Source organism: Panulirus ornatus, chromosome 57, assembly GCF_036320965.1.
Source record: "Panulirus ornatus isolate Po-2019 chromosome 57, ASM3632096v1, whole genome shotgun sequence".
Lineage (NCBI taxonomy): Eukaryota > Metazoa > Arthropoda > Malacostraca > Decapoda > Palinuridae > Panulirus > Panulirus ornatus.
The window spans coordinates 7241301-7268670 of NC_092280.1; the positions used below are offsets into that span (position 1 = coordinate 7241301).

General features: G+C 44.0%; 1 protein-coding gene and 1 long non-coding RNA gene across 14 annotated transcripts in view; one reads left to right on the forward strand and one right to left on the reverse strand.

The window, feature by feature from the left end:
* Positions 1-21715, reverse strand: part of LOC139766155 (uncharacterized) — an 85104-nt gene extending 63389 nt beyond the window's left edge. For 4 of the 7 annotated variants that reach the window (XR_011716808.1, XR_011716814.1, XR_011716810.1 and 1 more), the window contains exons 1-2: positions 21376-21495; positions 9572-9919 (exon numbers count right to left, since the gene is read on the reverse strand). This is a non-coding gene — a long non-coding RNA (uncharacterized lncRNA). Of the gene's footprint in view, positions 1-9571; positions 9920-21284; positions 21506-21578 lie in introns of those variants that run through there. The other 3 variants (XR_011716809.1, XR_011716813.1, XR_011716811.1) reach the window with 3 other exon arrangements.
* The window catches only part of LOC139766154 (uncharacterized), a 257903-nt gene continuing 251826 nt past the window's right edge, over positions 21294-27370 (forward strand). For 2 of the 7 annotated variants that reach the window (XM_071694424.1, XM_071694425.1), the window contains exon 1: positions 21589-21704. The gene's annotated coding sequence lies outside the window, so the exon portion shown is untranslated. Of the gene's footprint in view, positions 21434-21588; positions 21808-27370 lie in introns of those variants that run through there. The other 5 variants (XM_071694422.1, XM_071694423.1, XM_071694420.1 and 2 more) reach the window with 5 other exon arrangements.

Here is a 27370-nt window from a genome sequence, read left to right on the forward strand (position 1 = left end):
CTGGTGTGTTAGGGAGCCGTATGGTGCATTAGGGAACTGTTTGGTGTGTTAGGGAGCTGTATGATGTGTTCGGGAGCGCTTTGGCGTGTTGTCTGGGGTTCCTTTACTGTGTTAAGGAACTTATAGATATGTTAGTGAGGTCTTTGTAGTGTCAAGGAACTCATAAGTGTGTTGGGGAGTTCGTTGGTGTGTTAAGGAACTCATAAATGTGTTAGGAAGTTCTTTGTTGTGTTAAGGAACTCATAAATGTGTTAGGAAGCTCTTTGTTGTGTTAAGGAACTCATAAATGTGTTAGGAAGCTCTTTGTTGTGTTAAGGAACTCATAAATGTGTTAGGAAGCTCTTTGGTGTGTGTTAAGGAACTCATAAATGTGTTAGGAAGCTCTTTGTTGTGTTAAGGAACTCATAAATGTGTTAGGAAGCTCTTTGTTGTGTTAAGGAACTCATTAATATGTTAAAAAGCTCTTTGTTATGTGTTAAAGAACTCATAAATGTGCTAAGGAACTCACAAATGTGTTAGGAAGCTCTTTGGTGTGTGTTAAGAAACTCACAAATGTGTTAGGAAGCTCTTTGGTGTGCGTTAAGAAGCTCATAAATGTGTTAAGAAGCTCTTTGATATGTCTTACGCATTCTGGCGGACACTTTCGTCTGGGGAATCATTCCTAAACGAAAAGACATCTTCTTATCACATAGGAATCACATTATCCAATACTACGTCACGAGTTTAAACATAGGCAAACAGGAGCAAACAAAATCTCTGTTTGCACTCGTGTTCCCGCCTTCCCAGCCAAGTGCAAAGTGGGTTGTGAGACGCAACACCCACACATGTTGTGATAAACAGTGTCCAACACCCATTTAGGGGGTGGGGGGTGGTTTTAGACCACACAGGACATGTTTGGCTGCGAGTGATTTACTGCTCAAACGATCGTTTTCAAAAGGAGTGGCTGGCTGGCTGGTTGGCTGGCAGGGTGAATGCTGGTCTGTGGTTAGTGGTAGAGGATTTGGTAGTTAAGAGAGGGTGTTAAATGTGGGTAATCTTTGCTCCTGTAGAGTGTCTGTGATGTTAATGGAGAGGGGTACGTATGTTAAGAATCATAAAAGTGTGAGTTTGTTTTATATATAAGATTAAAACTATGGGTAGATAATTTGGTAAAGATGCTATAAATAAGTCACTTGATGAGGAGTTAACAGGATATGAGGTGATAATATTGTCTGCATTGTGGGTTTTTTTGAATCAATGGCAAGCGAAGGTGCAGCTCAGGTGAAGATTTTAGTTCCTTCGGGTTGTATATATATATATATATATATATATATATATATATATATATATATATATATATATATATATATATATATATGGAGGCTGGCTCCACGTGTATATGTCGTTTGTATGTCATCATATATTTGCCTAAAAGGTTGCAGTTTTCTCTCTCTCTCTCTCTCTCTCTCTCTCTCTCTCTCTCTCTCTCTCTCTCTCTCTCTCTCTCTATATATATATATATATATATATATATATATATATATATATATACATATATATATATATATATATATATATATATATATATATATATATATATATATATATATATATATATATATATATCCCCGTCCGTGAGCACTAGGGTTCGACCTCCTCGGTTATGATAGCACGACCTTTGACCTGGGTCAGATGGAGTCAAAACAAAGGCCCGTTCCTTCATACCCCAGGAATCGTTCCCTGGAGGTTTGAGGGTGATAACCTCCTTCGTTTGGTGTATACAAAGACGTAAGACCTTTTTGTCAATTAACCGTTTCATCAAAAGCGTCTCTCTGCTCCTTTTGTTGAGTCTTTACATTCTATTTACGTCATTCTAGGTACACACGATGGCTCTCCTGTTCGATACCCGTTGGGAAACGACACCTGATTATGTTGCCTTCGTCCCTAGAAAAGGTCAGTCTCATATCTTTCGTTTTTACTCTTATTTCAAGTAGCAAGTCTGACTATAGTTTATTTCCGTCGACTTGAGTCAAAGGCTGTGTTCTCAGGCGTCTCAATATTCTCATTTCATCTTGAATTTGATAGTATGGGAAAAAGAAGACAAACTGCCCTTTCTTGATGTGTTGATAAATAGAGAATCTGATCATTTGTCCTTTAAAATCTACAGGAAGCCTACCAACTGTGAGAGTTATATTCATTATTTCTCAGTACATGATTCTTCTATACAAATGTCTGTAGTTATGTCTGTGTTTTTAAGAGCACTACGGATATGTGATCCCATAGGCCTAGTAGATGAATGTAGTCATATAATACGTATTTTTAGGCAGTTATATTATCCCAATTGGTTTGTGAACAAAGCTTACTGGAAAGCTAGGAAGACATTTTATGTTTCTTGTGACAAAAATGTGACAAATAAGGATGAGTCTAAATGTTTAGTGTTGCCCTATTCTCCCAACTTAGCTAATGTAAGACATGTTCTAAAAAACAGTGCTTGTAATGTTGCTTTCCAGTACAATAACACCATCAGTAAGACTTTAATAAATAGTAGGCCAAATCATGCAATGATTGGGAGTGTTTACGTCGTCAAATGCAAAGCATGTAAAGATATTCATATAGGCCAGACAGGTAAAACTGTAACGGAGAGGTGTTATTGGCACCGTCATGCAGTACGCAGGGATGACCACAAAAATGCGATCGCTAAACATTGTCATGAAAATTATCACCCTGGCCATAGATCTTGAAAATCCTGTTATTCTATACCCCTCTGCTGATTATGCCACACGTAACGTCATTGAATCTGTCTTAAATGCTGATACTAGGAACTTTAATTTGTCCTCTGGCAATTTTAAAACCCATCCTAGAATTAACCAAATCATTATGAGAGAATTGAAAAAACACGAAAACAGGTCAACCCCCGACACGTGACCCGCCTTAATCACTCTCCCTTACAACGGTAACTGCCAGACAAAGCGGACAGTGGTTGGTCTATACCGATTGGTGTTGGACGGCGGGACTCTAGTATAATGTTGGGATTTAAATAACTTTGTTAAGTACTGGCACCTGATGAGGTGGATTGTCTCCACGAAACATGTCGTGCCACATGTATAGAAAATTTACATGTTAAATATAATTGTATGAACTACTGAAGTGCGATTACACCTTTATGCTATCATCATGGACAAGTGTGATCATCATATATATATATATATATATATATATATATATATATATATATATATATATATATATATATATATATATATATATATACTTTACCTGCATTGACCCATCGAGATTATTACAATTTGCGACACATGTTTCTTTCTATTTCTTCTTGGCAAAACCTTCTACATGTGTAGTTACATTTAGGTAAAGATTATAAATTTCTTTACCTCATCTTTGTCTTCTTCAGCCAAAGACTTAATTGCCTGCATCTCCTGGTTGGTTTATTAGGAAGGAATTCGTCTGCTTGAAGTCAACTCCACATCTCTGTTATCCCTGTCGTTCATTGTGTGTGACTCATGGGTTCACTGCCTCCAGCTAGACATAATTGGTTGGTCTTCATGAGGTATCATCCGTGACTTGCTACCCCGTCCACTGACTTACTAGCTAGAAGAAAAAAAAAAAAACCTGGATAAAAATGCCTTGGTTAGCGTTCAGTGGCCGCAGCCAGCCAGAGGTTTCATTAGTTGGTTTACGGTGTTGATCCTAAGCTTCGGATCCCAGTGTTTTAATACTCCAGTCACTCTCTCTCTCTCTCTCTCTCTCTCTCTCTCTCTCTCTCTCTCTGGAGCTGTGCTTGTCCCGTGTCGTCGTCAAGGCCCTCCTGCTCATCAAGAGGAGCCCTTAACACCTAAATCCTTGTTAGTCACGCGCCGTGACCTCGATGCTCAACTGCTTCGATAACGCGAATCCTGAGTCAGATGCCGGCTCGAAGCCCGCCACGCGGATTCTTTAGAAGGCGTCGAAGCAATTTGCGAAATCGATTTTCATCTCGAGAAAACGACTCTTTCTGGGGGAGATAAACGATTGGAACTGATGATTTCTTAATGGGTGATGAAGAGAAGGACACACAGAGGGCGCGTCTCTTGATGATCCTATTTGAGGAGATAATCGGAGAGTCGAGCAAGTGATCACACAGGCTTCGAACGGGCGGCGGCACGGAGGCCACTGTTGCAAACACATACAGAAGCTCGCGCTAGCATGACGAGGGAGGCAGCAATAATCAGGCACACTGTCGCGAGGAGAGATATCCATTTGCAACATTGCAAATCCGAGCGTGCAAACTGTATACATATACATTGAACAGATAAGCAATGTTGCAAGCTGACGATCGGTTGGCATGCATGTCTTTCGAGACATAGCGTTTCGAAATATCTCAAACTGGACAGCTCTTCCAAGCAGTAATCACTTCAGGACTGCTGACTGCAGAGGCAATAAACATTCCATCTGTAGCCTTTACGAAGCGAACCTTCGTGTATATGAATGAGACAAATAAGCAAACAAAGACTCGTCGATAAATGATATTGAATCCTCCCCTCCAAAAATAAGATATAGGGTGTCGATGTGTATTCCAATGCGGATAAAAAGGTCTTCAAATAAGATCTATTTTCTATACTGGATATAGTTTTGTTTCTGATTGTAACTTTTCTTTTTTCTCCCATATCTCAAAGATTTGATGCATGATTTTTTTTTGTTTCAACAATAGAAACATGATTTGATAATGATAATATACAAATGGTGTGTTGTTTTTTATTTCTTTTTTTTTGGGGGGGGCGAATGGGGTAGAGAGGGAGCCAGACTGATCTAAAATGATAGCCTTACCCTATTTTACCTTAGCCTTACCCTATGTTTCCTTAAAGTTAAGGGATTTAGGGATTAATGTCCTAGAAAAATTACGTTCGTATATGTTTCTCTTCAAACTAATAGCTGTTAGTATTTTCAAGAAACCTAAAGTACACTAAAGGTAAACTTAAAGTCAATTTGAGGTAGAGTTAAGGTAAACCGGAGGTAGACAAATTTCCTCCAGGTCAACTACCTGAAACTTCCAAGCAGCTGTCTACTGTAAACAAATAAACAAATACATTGAACCTATTTACATACATTTTTTTTTTTTGCATATTGGAAAAAGGATTTTCATTGTTCCATAGAAATGGGAGTTTACATTGCCCACAAGGAAGAAAGTGTTTCCATTGATCCAAAGATATGGAAATTCATATTGTTGCAAAGAATTAGAAATTTGCATCAGTTGCAAAGACATGGGAGTTTGTGTTGTTACAGTGAACTCTGAACTTTGTTGTCCCACTATTATCCCTGAGTTGTCCCATAATGATCCCACGTCAGCTGTTATCCACACCACATTGTTACATGAAAAAATCTGGTACATTGATAACACTCCAAGATGTATCATAGTTCAATCACGAGTAATACCCATGTTAACAGGGAGATCATGGGAAAATATAATCACCACTTTAAATGCCTCTTAGTCTCCACAAATAACGCTTTTGTTCCATCAATAGGAACACTATTGTTCCACTAGAAATAACACAGAATTGCTCCTATATTGCCAACACGAAACAGCTGCACCAGTCAACCTTAAAGATGTACATTGAACAACCACAATATTGGCCGCTATTATTCTGCAAATAGGAGCACTATTGTTCTGTTGTTTAAAAAAACAAAAGAAAAAAAACAGCACATCATCAACAGTCAACACATAGCAGTAATTAACGTCAGTGTTTCATTACACTTTGAATTGTCCGACTATTTAATAGCTAACTATACCTCAATCAATGTAACCACCCTGTTGTTCCATCACTAACGACGCTCTATTGTCCCATCCCTATACGACGCTAACGACCTTCCGGATCACCATATAGATCCTCCTTCAATAATGGTGGAAACAAATAGCATTTCCAACACTAGCACCTCTGCTGACAACACCAACTTGTTCCATCATTCTGAAAAATTCCTTTTTTTTTGTACCACCAGTGGAAGACGTTGTGCTACTAGCAAAATCACAACAACCTTTGACCAATATTATTCATGAATTGTTCCACTGCCAACAACTTCTCCCCATTTTCATCATCATTATCGTCATTCCATGGCAGCAAAGTGAACCAAAATGAACAACTTCATTGTTAGAAATCTAACAACACAATACTGTTCCACTGAGCTGGGTACTATAATGCTTCACGATGAACAAGACAAATTGCTCCACGTCAATCAATGCCATACTAGTCCACCGGCACTATTCCACCACAAACAACACTGTTATTCCACTAACAATAAGAAATAGTATTCCACTACTAATAGCTGAAAGTATTATCCCACTGCTAATAGCTGAGAATATCATTCCACTACTAATAGCTGAAAGTATTATCCCACTGCTAATAGCTGAGAATATCATTCCACTACTAATAGCTGAAAGTATTATCCCACTGCTAATAGCAGAGAATATCATTCCACTACTAATAGCTGAAAGTATCATTCCGCTATTAGTGGCTGAAAATATTATTCCACTGTTAATAGCCAAAAGTGTTATTCCACTTATAATAGATGAAAGTATTATTCCACGACTGATTGTCAAAAGCATTATTCCTCGACTAATTGCTGAGAATATTGTTCCACTACTAATAGCCAAAAGTATTATTCCACTAATCATTGTCAAAAGTATTATTCCTTTGCTAACAACTGAAAATATTATTCCAATAATAATAGCCAAAAGCATTGTTCCGCTACTAATAGCCAAAAGTATCATTCCAATACTAATAGCCAAAAGTATTATTCCACAACTAATAGCCAAGAATATTATTCCACTACTAATGGCTAAAAGTATTATTCCACTACTGATAGCCTAAAGTATTATTCCACTACTAATAGCCACAAGTATCATTCCACCACTAATAGCTAAAAGGATTATTCCACTGCTATACTGATACACTATTCCGCTAGCTATAGCATCCCATAACTAACCAATCCTGTCTCTTCGTTTATAGAATAACAGATCTTTTTTTTCTATCATTATGAACACTTCGGACACTCCTGTTGGTCCACACCTAACAAGGTGGTTGTATAGTTTTATCAAGATTGAATCTATATCGCACCACGACAGCCAACACTAATGTGATCCACCACTATGTGTACTATGATGTTACCACTGTGTACTGTAACTGTAGTAATACGCCACTGAAGTGAGTATGGTTTACCACTACTAACAAAAACCGTATTGTCCCACCATTAACAACACTAAAGTAATCTGCCACTTATGAGATTATATTGTCTCACCACTGATAAAATGTATGTAATCTAACATTTAGAAAATTATATTGTTCCATCATTAACAAAAATAAAGCATTCCACACTCGGAATATTAAATTGTTTCACCAAGAAACAAAATTCTAATGTAATCCAACACTTGGAAAATCATATTGTTCCACCATTAACAAAAATAATCTACCTCTCAGTAGATTATATTGTCTCACCACTAAGAAACTAATGTAATCCGCCACTATAAGATTTTTTTATTGTTCCACCACTGACAAAACTAAAGTAATCTACCACTCATAAAACTATATATTGTTCCACCGCTGATAAAACTAAAGTAATCTACCACTTATGAAATCATTTCTTGTTCCACCACTGACAAAACTAAAGTAATCTACCACTCATAAAATTATATATCATTCCACCATTGACAAAACCACAGTGTACCGCCACTGACACAACCACAGTATACCACCACTGACACAACCACAGTATACCACCACTGACACAACCACAGTGTACCACCACTGACACAACCACAGTATACCACCACTGACAAAACCACGGTCTACCACCACTGCCACTTGACACTCAACCACCTAGACGGGCGCATCGTCCCACCACTAACAAACCCATGTTGTACCACTTCTAACAACACTTGGGAAATCTATCACTACACACAAACGACATTATTCCACCACTCGAAAAAAATTATAACACTTCATAACAAGTGGGATCTTAATATCCCAACACTAGTGGTACCACAGCTTCAGCATTATCCAAACTACATTGTCCCATGTTTAAAGTATATATTCTACCACTACGAAGACCATTTTTCCCCCCACTAGAATCACGAAATAACAGTTATATTGTACCATCACAAGTACAACTATGTTGTTCCACTTCTAACAACAGGACATAGCTAAGAAAGTGATATGATTCGACACCATTATCAGCACTATGGTCCCTGTTTCCATCCCTATAGCTTCATTCTTCCCTCTTCTAAGAACAAAATGAGCCGTTCCACCACTAACCAGGAGCACACTCCTCCACCACTTACAACAGGGCATCATTTTACCACAAACGAAGCTACGTTGTCACCACAAACAAAGCTACGTTTTCACCACAAACAAAGCTACGTTTTCACCACAAACAACACTCGGTTCTTCAACCGCTAGCAGGACTGTGCTATGTTTCGCCGTGTACGACGCTATTCTAATACACCACAAAGAAAAGGTAGATTTTCCCGCCACAAAAAAACACAAAGAAAGGGAAATTTTCGGAAATTTTCCCGCCACAAAAAACACAAAGAAAGGGAAATATTCCTGCCACAAACAAGTACAAAGAAAGGGAAATTTTCCTGCCACAAACAACCGCAAAGAAAAGTAAATTTTCCTGCCGCAAACAACCACAAAGATGAATTTTCCCGCCACAAACAACCAAAAAGAAAGAAAATTTCCTGCCACAAACGACCACAAAGAAAAGTAGATTTTCCTGCCACAAACAACCACAAAGAAATGTAGATTTTCCCGCCACAAACAACCATGAAGAAAGGGAAATTTCCTGCCACAAACGACCGCAAAGAAAAGTAAATTTTCCCGCCATAAACAACCACAAAGAAAGAGATAATTTTCCGCCACAAACAACCACAAAGAAATGTAGATTTTCCCGCCACAAACAACCATGAAGAAAGGGAAATTTTCCCGCCACAAACAACCACAAAGAAAGGGAATATTCCCTCCACAAACAACCACAAAGAAAGGGAATATTTCCGCCACAAACAACCACAAAGAAAGGGAATATTTCCGCCACAAACAACCACAAGGAAACCTATATCATTCCACCTCAGAAAACACTATACTGTTCCATGACTAGAGACATAATGTTGTCCCAGTACGATCAATACATTTCTAACCCAGGTTTGGTAGCAACATTTTGTTCCAATACATCAACAATGTGTTTGTTCCATTTCTGAACATTACCATAACCATCTGTCACTAACAGAACGAAATTTTTCTACCACCAGCGGAACTCTGTTGTTTCATAGCCTCATCCACACTCTAACAATTGAGTGCTAACAGTACAAGATTGTCCCACTGTGAGCAATAATCAATTTTGCATTGTACCATCAATTGCAAAATCTGTCTTTTTCTTTTGTACCGCCAGTGCCCATTATTTTACCCCCTTTAATAACTATTACAACAATATCTATCTATCTATCTATCTATCTATCTATCTATTTATATGTCCATCTATCTATCTACACATATCATACGATTTTTACTTTGTAGATTTGCTTTTACGTTCACGTGATCTTTAAACTTACCTGTGGAATCTCCAGTTTCTTTCGTCGTAAGTTCAGATATTGCTGGAAAAAGCTCACAGAATATTGTGGGAAATATTCTTCATCTGTCGGCAGAGGTCAGAGGAGGTCATAAAGACGATGTCCTTGACCTTTTGTGCGTCGGTGGGAATAAAGGCAGGGGCGTCCTACACTCCCACTGCTCTCAATTCTCTTGTCCTCCACTGTATCAGGATACACGATCCTTTTTTTTTTTTCCATAGGATCCAATGCTCCGTTGCTCTTTCAATTCCTTCGCTATTGATGTGTCACTGTCGATTGCACTGTTCTCATCGTTTCCATTCAATCACTGATTGATCACTGTACGTATAACTGTAAATACGTAAATGGTTTTTCATTATCCACAATTAGAATATGTGTATGTATATTATTTTTTCATATATATATATATATATATATATATATATATATATATATATATATATATATATATATATATATATATATATATATATGATTTTGTTTCATTTATCTTATATTTTTCCGCTAAACTCACACACACACACGCACACACGCACACACATTCCTACATCTAATCAAACTTCATGTCATATTCATTACAAAGTAATTTCCTTGTATCTAAATGTAATTCTTTGCCCACGTACTTATCTATATATCTCTCGCAGTTTCCACACCTCTGAGTATCTGAGAAGACATCTATATATTCTGTCGTCTTCTTATGTAACCCTGAACACTCATGGGAGACAGCTACTAAAACCGGGTTGAGCAAGACGGTACAACCGTAAGACTCGACGGTACATTCCTTGAACACGACGGTACGGTCCTTGAACACGACGGTACCGTCCTTGAACACGACGGTACGGTCCTTGAACACGACGGTGCGTTCCTTGAACACGACGGTGTAAGGTCCTTGATACGACGGTATGGTTCTCTGAACACGACGGTACATTCCTTGAAGACGATGGTACGGTCATCTGAGCTTAATCAACAGTACGGTCCTTGAACATGACGGTACGATCCTTTGAGCTTGACGGTACGATCCTTGAACACGACGGTACAATCCTTTGAGCTTGACGGTACGATCCTTGAACACGACGGTACGATCCTTTGAGCTTGACGATACGGTCTTTGAACACGACGGTACGATCCTTTCAGCTCGACGGTACGATCCTTGAACACGACGGTACAATCCTTTGAGCTTGACGGTACGATCCTTGAACACGACGGTACGATCCTTTGAGCTTGACGATACGGTCTTTGAACACGACGGTACGATCCTTTCAGCTCGACGGTACGATCCTTGAACACGACGGTACAATCCTTTGAGCTTGACGGTACGATCCTTGAACACGACGGTACGATCCTTTCAGCTCGACGGTACGATCCTTGAACACGACGGTAAGATCCTTTCAGCTCGACGGTACGATCCTTGAACACGACGGTATGATCCTTTGAGCTTGACGGTACGGTCCTTGAGCACGACGGTACAGTCCTTGAACACGACGGTACAGTCCTTGAACACGACGGTACAGTCCTTGAACACGACGGCACATTTCTTGAACACGACGGTACGATCCTTTGAGCTTGACGGTATGGTCCTTGAACACGACGGTACACACCCTTGCGTGAGAGGGTATAATAATAGGGTCTTTGACATGACCCATCTATGTGCCTGGCCAAAAGACCAGCGCAACCCTCCGTACAGCATCGTACCGTCGTGTTCAAGGACCGTAACGTCAAGTTCAAAGGATCGTACCGTCGTGTTCAAGGATCGTACTGTCGTGTTCAAGGATCGTACCGTCGTGTTCAAAGGATCGTACCGTCAAGCTCAAAGGATCGTACCATCGTGTTCAAGGATCGTACTGTCGTGTTCAAGGATTGTACCGTCGTGTTCAAGGAGTATGCCGTCGTGTTCAAGGACTGTACCGTCGTGTTCAAAGATCGTACCGTCAAGCTCAAAGGATCGCACCGTCGTGTTCAAGGGTCGTATACCGTCGTGTTCAAGGGTCGTATACCGTCGTGCTCAAGGGTCATACCGTCGTGTTCAAGGGTCGTCCCGTCGTGTTCAAGGGTCGTATACCGTCGTGCTCAAGGGTCGTACCGTCGTGTTCAAGGGTCGTCCCGTCGTGTTCAAGGGTCGTACCCTCGTGTTCAAGGGTCGTACCCTCGTGCTCAAGGATCGCACCATCGTATTCAAAGGCCGCACCGTTGTGCTCAAATAGTCGTACCGTCGTGCGTAAAAGGTCGTTCGGTCGTGACGAAAGGAGGGGGCTTGTGTGGGGATTGTGGGGGATGGGGTGAGGAGGGGGGTGTAAAACACCCCCACCCCCCTCCACACCCCACCTTATCAAAGAACTTTCGTCAAAGAAAAAATAGAAATAGTTAAACCTCATCTTAATGTGACTCTCTCTCTCTCTCTCTCTCTCTCTCTCTCTCTCTCTCTCTCTCTCTCTCTCTCTCTCTCTCTCTCTCTCTCTCTCTCTCTCTCACCCATCTACACACACACACACACACTGGTCGGCAAGTGCGCTCTCTCTCTCTCTCTCTCTCTCCCTACAGCGTCTTTAATACCCCCGTAGCTACGACAGAGTGTCAGCCATTCCCTCTCCACTCTGCTGTGTATGTCGCTACATCGCTCAACCTTCAACAATCAGGTGGTCTTCGCTGATCTCTGGCGCAGTCTGCGCTGCGCGAAAGACGACGAGATGAATCGCTTTTCTTTTCACTGTTTCTTTCGCAGTTCCTTTCACGATGGTTTGAGAGTAAGGGGTGTAGGGTGGTCACTTTGTATCCATTCCTGTATTTCCACTCGTCCCCTTTCCCCTCCCCCGAAGCGATATGCGCTCAGCGATAACTTCGATATTCGCTACAGCGATATTTGAGGTGATTCTATTAATTACCACCAACGCAATTTTCTTGTCATGTCATTTTCACTTTCATAGACATTATGGCGTTCTTAATTTTACTTATCTTAGGTAGTCATTTCATTTGTTTTTGGGAAGATTATTTTCTATTTTCTTTGGCGATATTCGTGAGTCTTCATCAGAATATTCTCACTTCACTATCTATCGCGATATTACCTCGAGTTGTCTTTCCCTTCACCACGATATTCACAACTAATTTTTTTCACTATTTTCTAACATTTATCGTCAAAGTTTCACCAGTAATCGCGATATATTCCCTATGTCTTCCAATTTCTTCTATTCTAATTTTTTTCACTGTTCTCATTGCAGTGTTTTCTCCCATGTTTATCTATTTGATCGCGACGTGTTTCCTATTTCCTCTGTGGCTTCTAGTCTATCGCGATAGGTCTATGGACTGTGTGTGTGTGTGTGTGTGTGTGTGTGTGTGTGTGTGTGTCCCGCAGATTTTTGGTCCATCTGGCGATATTCTACCACTAGTTTACCTAACGCTCGTCTTTTTCTAGTTTCTAGTCTTCTGCAGCCGCCAAATATTTTCATCAGGAGAATTAAATTCTTTTTTTTTTTTCCAAACATTCAACTTCGTAAAATATTCAGGAACTGATTTATTCTAAAGTTATCATCACTGATCTCTCTTCTAATCTTGTGGAATAAACTCGTTCTAAACACTGATAATCGTCGAGTAATTTCTTCTTGAGGAACTTATTCTTCTAAGAATATATCAAATTTTTTTCCATATAACTCGAATAAGACAGAGATTCTGTCACGACAGTTAAACTGGTTTCCTCTCAATTTTTTTTCCCCCGACAAATATATTTCTGTATCGGTATTAGAATTTTTAGATATAATTTTTTCGTATTGGGTATATCATCATTTTCTTATCCCACAATTTCCTCCAAAGGGAAAGAAAAAACCATGAAAACAATCGTCCATAAGCGATACTTTCAACGTCTGTGAAACAAGAGTTTACGATTATTATTTTCAATATCTCTGTCTTCCTCCTCCTTCTGTCTTCCTCCTCCTTCTGTCTTCCTCCTCCTTCTGTCTTTCTCCTCCTTCTCTTGTGTGACAGTAAACGCTTGGTCAGACCTACGTTCAACAACGCTCATATTTTAAATTATATAAAGATGGGATTTTTTTCCTTTTCTTTTTTTAAAGTTCATGGACAAGGGCAGTACGAACTTCTCAGACATACAGACGCATGTATACAGACAGAGGAGGGTCAGTGCACACACACACACACACACACACACACACATAAACACGACCACTCACATACAAACTTGCGAACGAACACGTACTCAGAAGCACAAAATTACTCTATTGCAGACGCACAAGTTCACACAAGCAGATACACGCAAGCACATCCAGAGAGCCACAAGTTAGATGCATCAGACCAAAGCCGTCGTTTATCCATTGGGTATGAAGTCTCAGCGAGTGTCGCCAGGGTTGAAACCCTCCGAAGGAACCATCTCCACCTTCCTGTCTCTCACCTGTTTCCTTTGCACAAGACACAGGTATGGAACCTCTGTCCTTCCTCACCCTTCTCACAGCCGATGCGCTAATGGATGTCTCTCCTTCCCCCACGATGGAAGTAACTACGTCCCACGACCCTGCCGTGGGATTCTGTATGTAACAACGGCTCTCCTGACTACATTGCCTTTCCAGCGCTGGACCGTTTGCTAACGTGACCATCAGCTCAACCAAGACCGTGAGTCCATGAAGGTTTTAACCTTTGCTTCCAGTCCTGTCCCTACAGCCTCCCTCCACTGCCTCACTACACCCTAGGATCCTTTCAACAGGTTCTTCACTCCGCCTAGCTTCTCAGCGACACACTGGACGGTCAACTAAGCTGGAAGGAACACATCAACACCATCATCAAATCCTCCAGCTATCGGCCCGAGACACTTGGACTCCCTGCGTCTCAGTCCAAGAACATCTGTAACAACTTTTTTTTTCTTTCTTTTTTTTTCCCCACCGTCCCAATCCGTCACCTATGCCTCACCCTCAGGGTCATCCTCCCCATCCACTACACAACAGGGGCGCGGGGGGCGGCCACTAGAAGAGGTGCAAAAGGGGCATAGAACAACATCATCATCAAGTCCCTCTTAAAGCCACCTTTCAAGAGGTGGTCAACACTGCTTGGTCCTCCTGACTCTCTCCAACCGGCATCTGATCCCAATCCGACCCGTCGGGGGGGAGGGAAGCTACTGTTCCATCCCGGCTACCGTCACATAGAGGATCAAACTCTTATATGAATGTATAAGACACACACACACACACACACACACACACACACACACACACACACACACACATACAAGCAAAATGTACACGAGCACACACACACATACACACACATATATATACACACACACATAGGTGGCGTACTCAACAAACATACTACATGACTCAAATACAGTGAAGAGAGAGAGAGAGAGAGAGAGAGAGAGAGAGAGAGAGAGAGAGAGAGAGAGAGAGAGAGAGAGAGAGAGAGAGAGAGAGAGAGAGACTTACAAAATGAAACGAAAAATGTATTTTCACAAACGTTCATAGAACAAGCTCGTCACACGACCTTACTCTCTCCTAAATGCAATTACAGTAACTACATACGTAAACACACACACACACACACACACACACACACACACACACACAAAGCATTATAGTAAACGAATCAATAAGAAAACTGAAAAAACAACAGATAATAAAGCGATAACAAAGGAAAAGTTATCACAAATAAACTCAATTATGGCGAAGCGTGTAATTAACATACTTAATGACTTGCCGGATCAATAGTTGGGTGTATGGTATGTGGTGGGTGGGAATGAGAGAGAGAGAGAGAGAGAGAGAGAGAGAGAGAGAGAGAGAGAGAGAGAGAGAGAGAGAGAGAGAGAGAGAGAGAGAGAGAGAGAGAGAGGAGAAAACGAAGAGATGGATAGTGATGATGTAAGAGATGTGTTGTGACGATGCAAGAGCTGTGTAATGGTGATGCAAGAGATATGTAGTGATGATGCAAGAGATGTACCGTGATCGTGCAAGAAATGGGTAGTGATGATGCAAGAGATATGTAGTGATGATGCAAGAGATGTGTAGTGATGATGCAAGAGATAAGTAGTGATGGTGTCATGAAAGGAGGGAGGGCGACTGAGCCACACAGACGCTTACCGATGGGGACAGCGATGGGAAGGGGTGTAGGGAGGTGTGTGAGGTGTGGGGAAAGGGGTGTAATGAGGTATGTGGAGTGTGGAAAGGGTTGTGTGAGGTGTGGGGAAGGGGATTTATCGCGTTGTGTGGGCTGAGAGGGGAGAGGGTGATGATTTTCGAGAGGAGATGCAGTGAGATGTGTGGTGTTGTGGGTAAGAGGTGCAGTGAGGTGCGTGTGGGGTGTGTGGGGATAGAGGGGTGTAGCGTGGGGTGTGGGGAGAGGGGTACGGTAAGGTGTGTACGGCAGGTGTTACGTGGCGAGGAAAATCGATAACACTAGTGAGAGGGAAGTGTTGACGACCTGGGATTGTGTAGGGGAGGGGGGGGGGGGGGTGACAGCAGCAGCCTGGGGGGAGCTGGGATGATGGCGGGGTTGTCAGCGGCGGCCTGGGGGGAGCTGGGATGATGGCTGGGTGACAGCGGCAGCCTGGGGGGGAGCTGGGATGATGGCGGGGTGTCAGCGGCAGCCTGGGGGGAGCTGGGATGATGGCGGGGTGTCAGCGGCAGCCTGGGGGGGAGCTGGGATGATGGCGGGGTGTCAGCGGCAGCCTGGGGGGAGCTAGGATGATGGCGGGGTGTCAGCGGCGGCCTGAGGGGAGCTGGGATGATGGCGGGGTTGTCAGCAGCAGCCTGGGGGGAGCTGGGATGATGGCGGGGTTGTCAGCGGCGGCCTGGGGGGAGCTGGGATGATGGCTGGGTGTCAGCGGCGGCCTGGGGGGAGCTAGGATGATGGCGGGGTTGTCAGCGGTGGCCTGGGGGGAGCTAGGATGATGGCTGGGTGACAGCGGCAGCCTGGGGGGAGCTGGGATGATGGTGGGGTGTCACGGGCGGCCTGGGGGGAGCTGGGATGATGGCTGGGTGTCAGCGGCGGCCTGGGGGGAGCTGGGATGATGGCGGGGTGTCAGCGGCGGCCTGAGGGGAGCTAGGATGATGATCGGGGTGTCAGCGGCGGCCTGGGGGGAGCTGGGATGATGGCGGGGTTGTCAGCGGTGGCCTGGGGGGAGTTAGGATGATGGCTGGGTGACAGCGGCAGCCTGGGGGGAGCTGGGATGATGGTGGGGTGTCACGGGCGGCCTGGGGGGAGCTGGGATGATGGTGGGGTGTCACGGGCGGCTGGGGAGGAAAGGAGAGGGGTGAAAAGGGTGTCGCCAGGGGGGCCGTGGTGGGGGGAAGAGAGGGAGGGGGGAGGGGGAGGGTGTGGTGAAGGAAGGAAGGTGAGGGAGTGTCCGTGTGTTGGTATGTCTATGGTAATGTATACACACGCATAAGTATACATGGACACACATATAGTCAAGTATACATAGCGTTACACACACACACACACACACGTACACAAGCGTGGCATAGTGTTTAGCGTTACTGACTATAAGCCAGTTTGGGCCCGCCCGGGTTCGAATCCCGGGCGCAGCAGTCCGGCCCTACAGGCAAATTGGACCAGTCATCTATACTTACACTTATACTTACACCCCTAGCCATCCAGGTTAGCAGTAACCGGCTAACCTAACTTCCCAGCCAGTCGAAACGCCCTAGCAAACCACACTCGATCCTAGCCGAACCACGCAGTCCTAGCAAACTACTTGCTCCCAACCATTACCAGTCTAAGCAAATTACACTCGATCCTAGCCGAACCACGCAGTCCTAGCAAACTACTTGCTCCTAGCCAAATCACACTTGCATCCCAGCGGCACCAGTTAGTCCTAGCAAATCACATGCGATCCTAGCCACCACTAGGCTTGGTAAAAGCCACACTCGAATCCCAACAACCGGTAAATCCTAGCAAATCGCGCTAAATCCCAGTAATCATCTAGTCCTAGCAAACCAGTCGACGCTCGCTAACCACTCGATCCTAGCCAATCATTCGACCCTAGCCACAACACATTCCTAATAATTACTCGATCTTAGCCATCACTCCGGCCTAGCAAACCACTAGGACCTAGCCACTGGACTGTCCTAGCAGAGGAGTCAGTTTTGGCCATCAATATACCCTAGCTACCTTTAAGTCCTAGCCACTAGGCATACCTAGAATAAAAAAAAACACATCCCAACCAACAGTTACTCTTAAAAAACAATTAATCCTAACCATTAGTCGCTCCTAGCTATCAGTCAATCCAAGCCACCCTTAGTCCTAGCCACCATCATTTCTAGGAACTCGGTAGTCCTAGCAAACCAGCTAATTTCTAAGCACCAATCTAGATAAACACTCAGTTCAAGCCACTAATTATCCAGACTTATATATATATATATATATATATATATATATATATATATATATATATATATATATATATATATATATATATATATATATATATATATATATATATATATATATATATATATATATATATATATATATATATATATATATATATATATATATATATATATATATATATATATATATATATATATATATATATATATATATATATATATCACACATACCCACTGTTCTTGAAGTAAACCAGTTTTCTTTAAGCAAGTCTTGTTTAAGCAAGTTTCGTCGGCTTATCTTCGAACTGAGTACATTTTCAGGCACATCGGATTCATAACAAGATGTCTTTGTAATCGGTACTACATGCATGTCTCTGTAATCGGTACTACATGCATGTCTCTGTAATCGGTATTATATGCATGTCTCTGTAATCGGTATTATATGCATGTCTTTGTAATCGGGACTACATGCATGTCTTTGTAGTCGGTACTACATGCATGTCTTTGTAATCGGGACTACATGTATGTCTTTGAAATCGGTACTATGTTCATGTCTTTGTAATCGGGACTTTTAGTGGTTGGTGAAAATCGAACCGATAAGGAAGACGAATAAGATAGCGGACGAAATCCTTGTTTTATATCGGCAATAAGGATTGGTTTTTTTTTGGCTTGAAAGTCGGGAAGTCGGGTATCGGGATGAAGAACGAGAGGTCTTAATATTGGTGGTTGGGGTTTATGGTATCGGGGGTGGGGGGGTGAGGAGGAATTTGGAATCGGGTTTTGAAGTTTAATATCGGGTTTGAAATCGGTGGTGATGAGCGAGTATATTAATGGTAAGAAAGGAGAATGAGCAAGAAATCTGTTATCGGCCACTTCGTATCGGTACCAGAGAAGTAAATATTATCGGTTGCAGATATAATATTGGTGGACTGTGTGTGTAAACTGCGGAGGGGTATATCGGTGTATCGGCGGATGAGGAGGTAGAAATCGGGTAAAATCAATTTAAACATAATCACTCAACAGGGAGGCGAATATCGGTATCGGGAAGTCCCTCATCGGCACGTGAGATGTTAGGACCAATGATAGCATCAGCGATAAGAAAATGTAATCGGCTTGGGGGGGGTTAGTTGTGGCGTGGGGGGGGGGGGGGCTGTGGCGGTCACCTGGCAATAATCGAAGGAAGGATAATAGAAATCCACTGTTCGTTGTGAGTCTCACTAAGAGAGAGAGAGAGAGAGAGAGAGAGAGAGAGAGAGAGAGAGAGAGAGAGAGAGAGAGAGAGAGAGAGAGAGAGAGAGAGAGAAGCGCGCGCCAGCCACGCAGCAAAGTTAAAAGGAGAAAGAGAGAGAGAGAAAAAAAGATAGGAATTCCATATATCTAAAAATAAACTTTGCGCTCGACCCCATACTGTAGCAGGGGGAGAAGAAGGGCACTTCGCTCCCTCCTCCTCCAGAAGGACAAGAACTTTAGCTCCTCGACCTTGAGCGGCCGCCGCCGCGCGCCTTCACAACCTCCTGAAGTGATTTAGTAAAGGGGCGTTGTCGGATTTCTCTCCCTGGGGTCATTGTGCCCCTCCCACACACACACACACACACACACACGCATACAGCAGTTAGACAACGTACCAAGAGGTTTTACACTCCCTATGTAGGGAGAGAGGGAGAGGGAGAAAGAGTGAGAGAGTAGGGAGGGAGGAGGGGAGAGGAGGAGAGTGACGGAGCGTTTGAAGGAAAAGGGTGAAAATTACCGAACACCAATTAAGTGCTGAATTGTTGTTATTCGAAGGCGATGTAGGTGGACTTATACCCTTCGTGGGCAAATGATGCATACATATATATGTATACGAACAAAGTGCATATGAACGCGTATGTATGATATTTGTCACCTCGAAGGCAACAGAATCTTGATTGTTCTTCCTTCCCCGCAAGAAAAAAGCATTGCGTTCGATAATTTTCCTCTAGACCATTCCTTTATCTTTTTCATCCAGGCTCATTCGAAGCTGAAAAATTTCCCCTCTTGCACAAGAATCAAACCAAGACTGAACAATACGTTACAAACTCCAGTCGAGGCCAGAAGCCAGTAGTGTCTCGCACTCACAACGAGCGCTGGCCTTTCAGAAGCAATTTCAGCGGAATCTGATCCTTTCGTTAATGATCTGCATCAGATTCACTTTCTTCAAGGGCCAGTCTAAACCGGATTTGATTCTGCCACAAGAGGAGGATGGGCTGCTCTTCTGATAGCCTCTTGGGTGGGGGAGGGAGGTGTTCGCGTCCATTTCCAACACTACCTTATTGTCCGTCGGTGGAGAGGGATGTTTTATTACGAGAGTTCTGTGATAGACCTGTTGCATAGCTTGAAGAGTGAGGCATAGACCGCCCGCTGGGAGGGTGGAGAGGAGGGGACAGGCAGAAGCGCCGGTGGGTGAGGCGAGAGATCTTTAAAGGAATCTTGAGACAATTCCCCAGCGCCCCCTGTGTCCCCCCTCCTCACAGCCAGGACAGCGGCAGCAAGACTTCCTCCTCCTCCTCCTCCTTTCTCCTTCCTCCTCCTCCTCCTCCTCGCTCTTGTCGACTGGGCCGGGGAAGACCAGAAAGTCAGGGGGAAAATCAATACACAAATTTAAAGACTTTCCCCAAGCGGCCTGTGCAACTATGGGCAAGACACTGCAGAAGGAACGTGGGGAGGAGCGTGTCCGAGGTCCCCCCTCCTCTCCTGGAGGAGGTGGTGAGGCTGGGAGGAGGAAGACTGATGGAGGAGGAGGACGAGAAGGAGGAGAAGGGGGGGTCGTTAGAGGAAGAGGCGTGAGGAGTGGGGGGTGGGGGGGGCAATGGCGGCGACTCACAGCTGGGGTGCGATGCTGGCCTCTGCCGCCCCGCCACTGCCATTTCTACGGAAAAATACACATTAGTTAGGTGGGGGCTGAAAACCCAGGCGTGCCCCCACCTTGCCAATTCGCGACCACAAAATTCCACGATGGGCGGCTTTTTCTTGGCGGGGAGCTTGGGGGACGAGCGGCAGTTTTCGTTGGCTGGTTTACCTGCGCCAGTGGACCAATTGTGGGTGTCGGCATTGTAGTCCAGCCCCCGTTGTTGTGGGCTCCATTGTTATCGGGACAATGGTTGGTCGCCGCGGGGGGAGGCGCCTCCCCATTGGTCGGCCATTGTGGCCCCGCGCGCGCTGATTGGCTGCGCGCCGCCACGTTTTGTTATGGGGGAACAGTGCGGTGACGTCACGCGCAGCGGCGCCCGCCACTGACGGGAATCTGTAAGAATACTCAGTGTGGCCGGCATTGGCTGTGGAACAACACGGGGCGGCTGCGCGCATTGTTTGCGGGCAGCAGCACACACACACACACACACACACGGAGCGCTCACTCTGTGCCGTGACACGCCCGGCACCACACTATGTGCTGACGTGCTACACCCGCGCTGTGCTCTACCGCTGGCAAGACCACACATTGTTTACACCGGAGGAGCGCAGAGCCCGGACGCCACGGGGCTACGACGGAGGCGGAGTGTCACAGGTAAGCTGGTCACCTGAGGTGACCACGGGGCGTACAGGCACGGCCCCACCCTACACCAACACCACCACCACTGCTGCCTCTTGGCACCTTCCCTGCTGATGGCACGCGCCTATCAAACATACACGACATCGGCTAAGTTTGGCACCTTGGCGATGGGAGAGGTCGGGCCGAGCAGTGTAGCGAACGACCCGAAGCATGGCCTCCGCCGGTCCCCTCCTCCCCGAGCTTCTCCTGATCCGTCCTCCTCCCGCGGGGCTCCTGCTGATACAAGGTGCCTCCCAGGGCGCTCTGCTCGCCTCCCTGTGTCCAAAGTGCCGAGGGTGACCCACGAGAAGTGCCCGGGGGAGGGAGGAAAGTGTTGTGCCGCGGGAAAGGTGAGAGCGGGGTTGGGCTAGGGGCTGGTGGTGGCACACGCCCGCCCGCTTGCCGCCCGATACCTGCCTCCACTGTCATGAGTTTCCCCCCGACTAAATCATCGGCAGGAGACCGATTTATGTGACTATAATTTGCGATGTGTCGGCCCGGACGTCAAGGAAAAGGCACCGGAAATAGCGTGCCTTCTGGGGCTGGGGGAAGGGGGAAGGGGAAGTGGTGATTGGTGGCGGTGTTTGACTGTGTTGCCACGGCGATCTGCTCCGGGGCAGGCAGTGCCGCCGCTAGTGACACTGAGATGCGAGAGAAATGGACGAAAAAATTGACCCCTGCGTCTTGAACCAAGTGATGTGATGTCTTACCTACAGGTGCAGACCTCTGGCTACTGGGTGACTTATTTCGACCAACCGACCCCAAAACTACCCAGGCCAGAAGCTCTGTGTGTTCACTGTACCCCGGGAGTGTAATAGTTCACGGCTCACATGTTGCTCGAGGACCGTCATAAAACCCCAGTGTGTTTGAAGAAATAACAGATAAGTTGGAAATCAAGCGCGCTGATTGATTTGTAGGCCATTTCAAGGTGCAGTTCCTCCCTGCAAAAATAAACAAGTCGAGGTGCAATAGCTACGTTTAAGTTATAAATATTTGCAACAGCAGGTAGGCTGAAGACGCGCCGTGTTATATACATGCAGACACACACACACACACACACACACACACACACACTCTTCTCTGACAAGGTATGGGGGTGAATTAATTAACAAGTACGTACAATTTAGAAACTTGATTTTTCCACTAGAATATCTCTATAAATATATGGTGCTCTTGTGGCTGAAGGTATATGGTTTTTTTTTTTTTTGCATATACCGTACGTTGAATATCAAGGGAGTCAGGTATAGAGGGGAGGGTACAGATGGCTGGTACATATGAGTGCGTTGTTGGCTTAAGCGGGTCTTCTAGGGATGAGGGCGTCGGCTCAGACCCAGCAATACGACCTCGCAGCTTCCTTGGTGCGTGTGTGTGCGTGTGTGTGTGTGTACCTGTGCGGGACACGGGGTATATGTGTGTGTGTGTGTGTGTCAAAAAAGTTCAGGGGAAGAGGGCGCAGACGAGTGCCGCCACAGCTGACTGGGTAGAAGAGGGAGGTGGAGTATGTTTCAGGGGACAGTCACATAGTTCAGGTGTTTGGAGGGAGGTACAAGGGGGTTTGTGTAAAGTGTATCTTGAAACTGCTCACCAGGAGAGATCGGGGCCTCGTCATGAGGAGTTCATGAGTCTGATTTGATCACAAGAAGAACAGTCGTGTTTCCTGTGACACATACGCGCACACACACGCGCGCACACCTGGACAATATACCCTAAGTTGCGTATTATTAGTATGTCTCATTTCTACGGGGGAAAATATTATCAGTGGCAAGAGACGAAGGTAAAGACTTGGGAGAGGGAAAATGAGAGAGTTAGGAGGGCGGAACATGTGTGTGTGTGTGTGTGTGTGTGTGTGTGTGTAACTAGAAGCGTAACAAGATCCGCGACGTCTTAAGCCAAGGTTCAAAGTTCAAGTCGAGTCTCCTGGCCACACAGTGCGGCGGGGAGGGAATCGTACAGATGTGTGGCGAGTGTGTGTGTAGCTCGGCAGAGGACGGTCATTTGTGAGTACAATTCCCTCCAGTTGTGTGTCGACTTAACGTGCAGATCTCATGGTGTCGATCAGCGTGTGGTGCTGAATTTCTTCCATGTGTCAATAGATTTCTGTCGTCTCGAAAACTGTTTTTCTTTTTCTTTTTTTGTCTTTGTCGTTCTCTAGAGAACGTGATTGGCTCGTTGGTTAAATGATCACCCAAACCCCCTCCCTCTCCCTCTTCCGCCGTCGCCGTCGGGTTCAACGCGAGGTGTGTGTGTGTGTGTGAGGAAGGGCGTTCCGCTCCTCCTTCGGAACTTTACGGTGTCGCTCCGGAGGGTGTGTCTCGGGCGCTACTCAAGTAGCCGCATCCCTTCCTTCCTCCTTCCTCCCCGCCGCCCCACCACCATGACCCCACCTCGCTCTACCCTCCCCAGTAGGACGCGTCCGTACGAAGCCGGCGCATTGTGTTCATTTTATCGTGAGTCTATAAATCATTTTTCTCGTCCACTGTTCAAAAGACGTTCTTCTCGCTGACCTCACCTACGGGCGGTTCTCAGTCGATGAATATATATATATATATATATATATATATATATATATATATATATATATATATATATATATATATATATATCACTAATTATATTCAAGTTTCTTATGGAGTGTCTTAGGTCAAGAATGTCTTGGGCTACGCAGGAGTGAGCTGTTTGCCCCCTCGTATAGACTCACCAGACTAATAATGTTGAGTGTGAGTTTTTAATGTGAATAAACGTCTGTTCATCACCGATGAGGTTCACCCACCACCCCTCCCAGACGAAAGGTTAGAGAATAAATACTTTATTTAAAGACTTTGTCCTTAAAGGCTCGCTGGGAGCAATGGCATTTAGTGTGGATGACTGGGGGTGGAGTCCCTTTTCTTTTCCTTCTCCTCCCGTCTCTCTCTCCTACTACCAAGCAAGGATTAAGAATTAGGATAATTAAGAAAGACAGATTAAGATGGTAAGTCGGTCACTCTCAATCCTCTGTATGTGTGTGTGTGTGTGTGTGTTGTGTATGTGTTGTGTGTGTGTTTGTGTGTCTGTGTGTCTCTGGGCATCCGGGGCATAGAGGAACGTAAAATGCGATGTGTACAGCGTTCAGTTTATTTGTTAATGGACACTCGATCCCCAAGAAGACGATGATGATTAAGGGATCATGACCGCGAGCGCGCCTCTCTCTCTCTCTCTCTCTCTCTCTCTCTCTCTCTCTCTCTCTCTCTCTCTCTCACTGTCGAACCCTTATGTAATCAGGCGTTTCAGTAGCCTGCGTGTGATGCGAAAATATCCTACCAGAGAGAGAGAGAGAGAGAGAGAGAGAGAGAGAGAGAGAGAGAGAGAGAGGCTTGGTAATCGCCACCATCACCCTGTTTCCAGTAAGGTGGGAATTGGTTTTGCTGTGTGTGTGTGTGTGTGTGTGTGCTCCTCCAATACCTCTTCTCTGAGTGAAGGGGTCGCGGTAAAATTTGACATTCCTTTTTCGCTCTGTTCCTCTGCAAGTGTCTGTTAAAGGGAAGAGGAGGAGGAGGAGAGGAGGAGGTTCACCTTGTGATTATCAGCCGTTCGTGACGCTCCCTAACGATGATAACCACGCCCTACAACCACCTTTCTCGAAGGAGCTGATTTACCAGTTATTGCCGTACGCCCGCGCTGCTCGTTCTGTCGTCTCGCTACGAGCGGTGCAGTTAATTGTCTTCGAAGCTTCGTATTGGTGCTGATCCGCTGTCTTAGCAACATATATGAATATAATTCTCCTAGCAACTCCTAGCGGTCTCATAGCCAAAGGAGATGTATATATCTATGTATATAATTCTCTTTCCTGATAACTTTTTGAAGAAATCTGCGCTATTTGAACAGGTTAAGTGGCAATGCAATTCCCTTTCATAGCTGGGAATGATATGATTTGCTTCTTCAATATCTTTTTTAGGTAATATAGAATTACCTTTGAAGCTATTGGCGATACAGTTATCTTTCAAAAAGTTAGAGAAGGTTTGATTTACTTTCCGAATGACTGATAAATAGCATTATCTTAGATGCTCTTAGCGATATAATTAGCTTTTCACTGCCAGAGTAAGTTACTATCTTAATAACTTTTATAGATATATATGAAAGTGTTATCATAGATGCCCGATAGCGATATAATTTCCCTATATAGCCAGAAGAGATACAATCATATAATTTTCTTGATAGATTTCGGAGGTGTATCGCATTATCTTCACATCTCAGTTCGCGATGGAACTATAATTCATCGCCTCGCACAATTTTGATTGGCTCTGTCTTAATTACTCTCAGAGGGGAAAAAAAAAACCCAGCGGTAACCATACAATTGATTTCCTCAAGGTAATTCGACATCTTAACGACTTCCGCGAAATGACACGATTCAACTAAGGTTAATTAACCCCCTTTTTCTTTCTTTTTTTTTCTTCATTTCACGTGTATATTTTTCTTCGTGCGCGTAAACGCTAAAATTACTTTTAAAAGAAAAACGCTCTGATACGGCCCTTTCAACTATAAACGAAATGACATTTAAAAAGAAAAAAAGGGAATAAGACTCTTGTGGGTTGTAGGATCTTATAGATAAATCTGATTCTTTTGGCGTATCTACGCATCTATGAATTACATTAGAAGGAAACTGCCTTCATCCCATTTGCGTATGTGGGGCTTTCACCCGCGAATCAGGAAGGTGTGAATTATTTTTCTTATCATAATTATGCTGATAGTAATGCCACTGATGATACTAATGGGTCTATAATGCTCACCGATTGCAATATCCTAAAGACTTGACCGTTACATTAAAGGAAAATGTAATTAATAATGCTCTTTCGATTACACCGATTGTATGACTGTAAGGCGTGTAGGAACTGATTACTTTTGACTAACAATTACCAATTATATTTGATAATGCTCTGTAGATAGAATGAGAGACTCGAGGGGTAATGATTAATATTATGGAATTATGGGAATTTAGAATTATCTTATTTTTCCCCCCACCTCTCCGTAAACACTTAGAAAAGTTAATCATTTGACAAATATTGTTATTGGAACATGTATTCAGAATGTATCGGTTTTGGTATAGTGAATTTTGATGTATTTTTATCGGTCTGAATTGCATTTTGGTGTTTTTCATCGACATACACATTGATTGGGTTATCGGCAGCTTTCCGATGATAAACCGATTACCAGGCGAGTTTCCCCGATGATTGTTTCCGATTACCGAGGTAGTTTTCCCATCGATTTGGGCTCTAGGTTGGGTTTCCGATCGCGCCCCGATTGCGGGAATGGCTTTCCGATTATATCCGATAATTAGGGAGCTTGCCCGTCTTACCCGATCGATGGAGGGGGAGGGGGAGGAAGTTTTCCGATGAATATCAATTATATCGGAATATCGGCCGATGTTCAGATCGTGGCCGATTGTGGTTCATGAATCTTCATTTTTTCTCCGATAACTATAGAAACATGGATCTATAATATCCGATTTTTTTTTCCCCAGTGGTTTCCGATGGTATCCGATTTTGCCAGGAGGTTTCGCGATCACATCCGATTACCGGATGAAAATCCGGATGAAATAAACCCATTTTGCTCATTGTTAAGACCGGTTCATCGCGTAAATTGGTTGAATGTAATTGTGCCACACTCCAATTCAGGTTTACCATAGTCCAATTTCATCGGCTGAGAACGGCCGATATAGAAACACAAGAAAACCGATGTATTACGCTCACGGTAACCGAATTATGGTTTGTCTTACGAATATCCGCTTACAAACTGGAGGACTGGACTTAGATATTGAATATTTCTAATTGCCCTTTTTGTGAATTTATATGAAAAAAAAATACGTGAATTTATATGAATAGATTTGTATGATTTTTTTTTCTTTGCGTGCGATTTGGTACATTAAATACCGACCATCTC